Raw genomic sequence first — 7,245 nt, forward strand, 5'->3', positions numbered from 1 at the left:
TTTATGTTACCTTCTATACTGGGATAAAAATGTAAATGTATTTCTAAAAGTTAGTGAGAGCCTAATTTATTTAAAGATTAATATCATGAAACATGAAAGAATTTTGTCACTTTGCTACACAAAAGGAAAGTTAAAAGCTCTCTCAGTCTCTTCTTGATTCATGTTTTAGATGTAATGTCATATTGTGTTGACTGACGTTCATGTAGACTCAGGAAACAGTGTATGCAAACTTTGTAAAATGATGTTTAAAGAGGAGGAAGGGATAAACTTCAGAACTAGAACACTTAGGATTTGTGAAAAGTCCCATCTTACCTAAAATAAGGCTCTGTCTCCAATCTTACTACATGTTAGAGTGACTCCAAAATATGGCAGACTTCAGCTCATTTAAAGTTATATTCAAAAGATTGGTTTTTGTTGAAAAATTAGTTATCTCAAACAGAGGACATAATGTAGCTCAGCCAAAATTCAAGATAGCTTTTACACAAACTAAATATGTTTTTACTGTTGTAAATTCCATTTTTATTTTCCTTGTAAACTCTATAAATGTTGCCTGATTAATGTTTTGCATAAGTACTGCTTCAAGAACAAACAACATAAATGAATTTGAGATAATAAGGCATCACCTAGAGAACAGATAATATAGACCTCAAGTAAATAAAAAGGGGCAAATAACTGTAAAGTTATAGATATTGAAGTTAAAGCCCAGTACTCTTACTGGCTTGCTGGATGTTTAAGATCAAACTTAGAGATTAAGACTAAAATAAAAGGGTCTAGAAAACCAGTATTTGGCCTTTGCCCTCAGAGTCAGCCTAAGTCCAGGGAACAAAAGAAATTCTATAAGGAGCTTTGCAACTCTGGATCACATGACCTCCTGATCAGGGAGATTGATGAGACCACTAGAGGAAGACAATCCAATCAGTGCACCTGCTGCAGAGAAAGGTCATTGGAAAAGGGAGACACCACTATGCTTCCAAGGGAAGCCACCTCATCAAGGAGACCCTACCTAGCAAATGGCACTAAAGGAACTAAGAAGCAGCTCTCAAGTTCCCCATGAGTGACCCCTGTGGGAACTCAACTGACTCTTAAGAAACAGGAACAGGCTTTTTCACAATGGATTTGCCACCAGAACACAAGTGTTGTGAAAACCACTGCTAAATCAAAGTCAAAATGGGAAAGGAAAAGACTCATATCAACATCAGTGTCATTAGACATGTAGATTCAGGCAAGTACACCAGTACTGGTTATCTGATCTACAAATGTGGTGGGATCAACAAAAGAACTATTGAAAATTTTGAGAAGGAAGCTGCCGAGATGGGAAAGGGCTCCTTCAAGTATGCTTGGGTCTTGGATAAATTGAAAGCTGAGCCTGAGCGTGGTATCACCATTGACATCTCCCTGTGGAAATTTGAGACCAGTAAGTATTATGTGACTATCATTGATTCCCCAGGACACAGATACTTTATCAAAAACATGATTACAGTCACATCTCAGACTGACTGTGCTGTCCTGATTGTCACTGCTGGTGTTGGTGAATTTGAAGCTGGTATGTCCAAGAATAGGCAGACCCATGAGCACACCCTTCTGGCTTACACACTGGGTATGAAACAACTAATTGTTGGTGTTAACATAATTAATTCCACTGAGCCATCCTACAGTCAGAAGAGACACAAGGAAATCATTAAGGAAGTCAGTACCTACATTAAGAAAATTGGCTACAACCCTAACGCAGTAGCATTTGTGCCAATTTCTGGTTGGAATGGTGACAACATGTTGGAGCCAAGTACTAATATGCCTTGGTTCAAGGGATGCAAGGCCACCCTTAAAGATGGCAATGCCAGTGAAACCACACTGCTTGAAACTTTAGATTGCATCCTGCCACCAACTAGTCCAACTAACAAGCCTTTGCATCTGCCCCTCCAGGATGTCTATGAAATTGATGGTATTGGTACTGTCCCTGTGGGTCAAGTGGAGACTGGAGTTCTCAAGTCTGGCATGGTGGTCACCTTTGCTCCAGTCTGTCACAACTGAAGTAAATTCTGTTGAAATGCACCATGAAGCTCTGAGTGAAGCTCTTCTGGAGAAAATGTGAGCTTCAAAGTCAAACATGACAGAACATGTCTGTCAAAGATGTTCATCATGGCAATGTTGCTGGTGACAGCAAAAATGACCCACAAATTGAAGCAGCTGGTTTCACTGCTCAAGTGATTATCCTGAACCAGCCAGGCCAAATCAGTCCTGGCTATGCCCCTGTACTGGATTGTCACACATCTCACATTGCTTGCAAGTTTGCTGAGCTGAAAGAAAAGACTGATTGCAGTTCTGGTAAGAAGCTGGAAGATAGTCCTAAATTCTTGAAGTCTGGTGATGCTGCCATCATTGATATGGTTCCAGGAAAGCCCATGTGTGTTGAGAGCTTCTCTGACTATCCTCCTCTGGTCATTTTGCTGTTCATGATATGAGACAGACAGTTGCTGTGGGTGTCATCAAAGCAGTGGACAAGAAGGCTGCTGGAGCTGGCAAGGTCACCAAGTCTGCCCAGAAAGTTCAGAAGGCTAAATGAATATTACCCTTAACACCTGCCACCCCATTCTTAATCAGTGGTGGAAGAATAGTCTCAGAACTCTCTCAATTGGCCATTTAAGTTTAATAGTAAAAGACAGGTTAATGATAACAATGCATCATAAAACCTTCAGAAGGAAAGGAGAATGTTTTGTGGACAATTGTGTGTGTGTGCGTGTGTGGGTGTGTGTGTCAGTTTTAAGTTATTTGTTTTTAAAATCAGTACTTTTTAATGGAAACAACTTGACCAAAAATCTGTCACAGAATTTTTAGACCCATTAAAAAAAAATGTTTAATAAGGAAAAAAAAAGAAACAGGTGAATTAGATCAGCTTACTCTTAAACACTTAGCAAAACAGTTAAGACCAAAACATAGCAATTCTCAGGCATTAAAAAATGTAACTTAAGATATACACTTGTGTTGCCCCCTAGAATAAGTAAAGACTGAAACCAATCAAAGAGAACACTCAGCATGTTATTTCTCATTGTCTAACTGCTCTTGCAGTATTAGGCTGTCTATTACAGATCAAAACTGAAAATGCTCTGGCTTATACTAGTTCTTCTTTTCAATAGTTTTGCCACCAATTTTGTATTGAACACACAACAGGTATTCATTATAATCCTCAAGTTAAAACCATTGTAAAATGAGCTCACTTATCTATTAAGCTACAATTACAAAAACAGAAAGGGTATATAAGACTCTGCACTCCACAAAATAACCTTAATCATGCATTCTTTGTTTTAAACTTTTTAAATTGTGATTCTGAAGATCATGTGGCAGCCAAGAGACATATATCTTCCACCATGACAGGTCCATTGGGTCTAGTTTGGTGGAAAGATTTAAAAACAGGACAGTGGAAAGGATGAGATCCAGTAATAGTGGGAATAAAGATCATGATTGTTTCTTTTCAAAAGGAGTATTCTGCCCTATTTGGGTACCTGAATATGTCATCAAGCATGGAGGACCTGGAGCCAAGGTTTAAACCATTGAAGATTGAACCAGAGACATCAGTTCCGACCTCCAGGGAAAACAGAAAGTCATGGAGGAGAAGGAGGAGAAACAACCAAGGGAACCAAACACTCCACCTGCCATTCTGGGAACAAATGAGAAATCTGATTCAACAGACAAAAGTATGATTGAACAACAAGGAGAAGTTAAATTTCCAGTCACAATATTTATAGTCATGTTATCTCTATTGAGCTGTCAGGTTGCCATACACTCAGAACCAAGACCCAGGAACTCAAAGCAACTCTCAGAACCAAGATCCAGAACCTCAAAATATCTGCCCATTATTTGCATTTTAAAAAAATATTAAAAAGGGGGAGATGTGGGAAGCCATCATTATCTAGCAGAATCAAACAGTTCCCTCTCTAGTTCCCCTAAGAGGATGGCTCCCCTAACTCCACCCTATCCTGTCCATCACAGAACACCCTCCTCCTGGTCTTGCCTCCCTTTACCTGTGTGTCTATAAATAAAAGAAGGTTGGATTTCTCCAGGTTGTTGTTGTTAGAGGTCAGAACTGGAATGGCCAAACCCATCATGCCCCCTCTCATTTAAAAAGAGCATTGGCCCTTGTGTGTTTATTGATTAGATAAGTTTATGGGTAATTGACTGATTTATAGCCAACATAATCCTCTGGCAGTTAACTCTTTCCTCATTCACGTGGGATGTGGCTGAGAGATCCCCACAATCACCACCAGACCAGATTACTTGGAAGACAGAACCTCAGATAATGAAGACAAATATTTAATATTGAAAATAAAGTTGACCCCACCCTAAGATTCCATCTCACTCCAATTAGAATGGCAATTATCAAGAATACAAGCAACAACAGGTGTTGGCGAGGATGTGGGGAAAAAGATACATTCCTACATTGCTGGTGGGGTTGCAAATTAGTGCAGCCACTCTGGAAAGCAGTATGGCGATTCCTTAGAAAACTTGGAATGGAACCACCATTTGACCCAGCTATCCCACTCCTTGGCCTATACCCAAAGGACTTAAAATCAGCATACTACAGAGATATAGCCACATCAATGTTCATTGCTGCTCAATTCACCATAGCCAGATTGTGGAACCAACCTAGATGCCCTTCAGTTGATGAATGGATAAAGAAACTGGCATATATATACAATTGAATATTACTCCGCCATACAGAATGATAAAATTATGGCATTTGCAGGCAAATGGATGAAATTGGAGAATATCATGCTAAGTGAGATAAGCCAATCTCAAAAAACCAAAGGAAGAATGATCTCGTTGATAAGTGGATGATGACACATAATGGGGGGTGGGAGGGGTTAGTGTTAGGGTTAGAGTTAGGGTTAGGGAGGGGGGCAAGAATGGAGGAAGGAAGGACTGTATAGAGGGAAAAGAGGGGTGGAAGGGGTGGAGGGAAGGGAAAAAATAACAGAATGAATCAACCAACATTACCCTATGTAAATTTATGATTACACAAATGGTATGCCTTGACTCCATGTACAAAAAGAGAAACAACATGTATCCCATTTGTTTACAATAAAAAAAAAAACCTAAAACAAAAAAAAGAGAAAGAAAATAAAGTTGACCACAGAGAAGATGATAAGAAATCATGAACAGAACCTCCAAGAATTATGGGATAATACGAAAAGACCAAATTTAAGAAATATCAGGATAGAGGAAGGCACAGAGATAAAAACCAAAGGAATAAACAATCTATTCAATGAAATAATATCAGAAAATTTCCCAAACTTGAAGAATAAAATGGAAAATCAAATACAAGAGACTTACAGGATACAAAATGTACAAAATTACAACAGATTCACACTAAGGCACATTATAATGAAAATGCCAAGTATACATAATAAGGATGGAATTTTAAAGACTGTAAGAGGAAAGTATCAGATTACATATGGGGGAAACAAATTCAGATTTCAGCAGATTTCTCAACCCAGATACTAAAAGCTAGAAGATCCTGGAACAACATATTCCAAGCCCTAAAGGAAAATGGATGCCAACCAAGAATATTTTAAGCAGCAAAACTAAGCTTCAGATTTGAATAAAGGAAAACATTCCATGATAAACAAAAGTTAAAAGAATTAACAACTAGATTGCCTGCACTTCAGAACATTCTCAATAAAATATTCCATGAGGAGTAAACAAAAATAACATTGAAAGTCAGCACGCAGAGGAACTACACTAAAGGAAATCTAATCAAAGAGAAACCAACTCAAGTTAAGAATCAAAAATAAGTCAAAGGACCAGGAATACAAATAATATCTCAATAATAATCCTGAGTGCAAGTGGCCTAAGCTCATTAATCAAAAACATTGACATACTGGATTTTAAAAAAAGACTCAACAATAAAGTCCTTCAACAATAAAAGCTTTCAAGAGACTCATCTCATAGGAGAAGACATTCATAGACCAAAGGTGAAAAGATGGGAAAAATATATCATGCACTGCATTAAAAAGCAGGAGTTTCCATCCTTATATTAGAGAAAGTGAACTTCAAGTCAAAGTTAGAAGGGATAAAGAAGGAAATTTCATACTGCTTAAGAGAATCATATATTAATAAGACAAAACAATCATAAATATTTATGACCCAAACATCTATGTACATCAAAAACCCTTCTGAATTTCAGGAATCAAATAGACTATGGCACAATAATATTGGGTGATGTTAACACACCTCTCTTACCACTGGATAGATCTTCCAAACAAAAATTTTAAAAAAATAACTATAGAACTCAATACAACAATCAATAATTTAGATTTAACAGACATACAGAATATTACAGGAACAAATCCATCAAGAAAAAAATACACTTTTTTCTCAGCAGGACATAGATCCTTCTCTAAAATAGACCATATGCTATGCCACAAAGCAACTCTTAGCAAATACAAAAAAATAGAGAGACTACCTTGTATTCTATCAGATCATAATAAAATGAAATTAGAAATCAAAAATAAAATTAGAAACAGAAGCTACTCAAACAACTGGTGACTCAATGATACCCTTTTGAATGATACATGGATAGGAGAAGACATCAGGGAGAAGATAAAAAATTCTTGGAGGTAAATGAGAATATTGATACAACATATAAAAATTGCTGGGATGCTATGAAAACAGTAATAAGAGGAAAGTTCATTGTGTTGACTTTTTAAAAGAATAAAAGTCAAAAAATAAATGACCTAATATTACATCTCAAAGTCCTAGAAAAAGAGCAGATCAACACTAAAAGTAGTAAAAGATAGGAAATCATTAAAATCAGATCTGAAATCAATGAAATTGAAACAAAAGAAACAATTAAAAATTGACAAAACAAAAAGTTGGTCCTTTGAAAAATAAACAAAATTGATAAACCCTTAACCACCCTAATGAAGAGGAGAGAGAAAACTCAAATTACTAAAATTTGTGATTAAAAATGAAATATTATGACAGACACTATTGAAATACAAAACATAATTAGAAGCCTTTTTGAAATCTAAACTTACTCTTTCCACGGGCGATCCAAGATGGCAGACTAGAGGGTGACTGCATCTCCAGTCACTCCAGAACCCAGGATTCAAGAAGGGGAGGCATTGAGAGACTCAGACTAAAATAGAGCCATGGGGTGAGTCTCCCCCACTGGGTGAAACTCGACCTGGGCAGCAGGCCTGGATAGGGGTGGCTTATCAGAGTAGGGCAGGGCAGCTAAAGTCTTCCCCA

General features: G+C 37.4%; 1 pseudogene; it reads left to right on the plus strand.

Annotated features, from left to right (window-relative positions):
* The first annotated feature begins 1,167 nt into the window (after positions 1-1,167).
* LOC124970446 (elongation factor 1-alpha 1-like) lies at positions 1,168-2,563 on the plus strand (annotated as a pseudogene).
* Positions 2,564-7,245: the final 4,682 nt, after the last annotated feature.

The sequence above is a fragment of the Sciurus carolinensis genome, chromosome 18, assembly GCF_902686445.1.
Source record: "Sciurus carolinensis chromosome 18, mSciCar1.2, whole genome shotgun sequence".
NCBI lineage: Eukaryota > Metazoa > Chordata > Mammalia > Rodentia > Sciuridae > Sciurus > Sciurus carolinensis.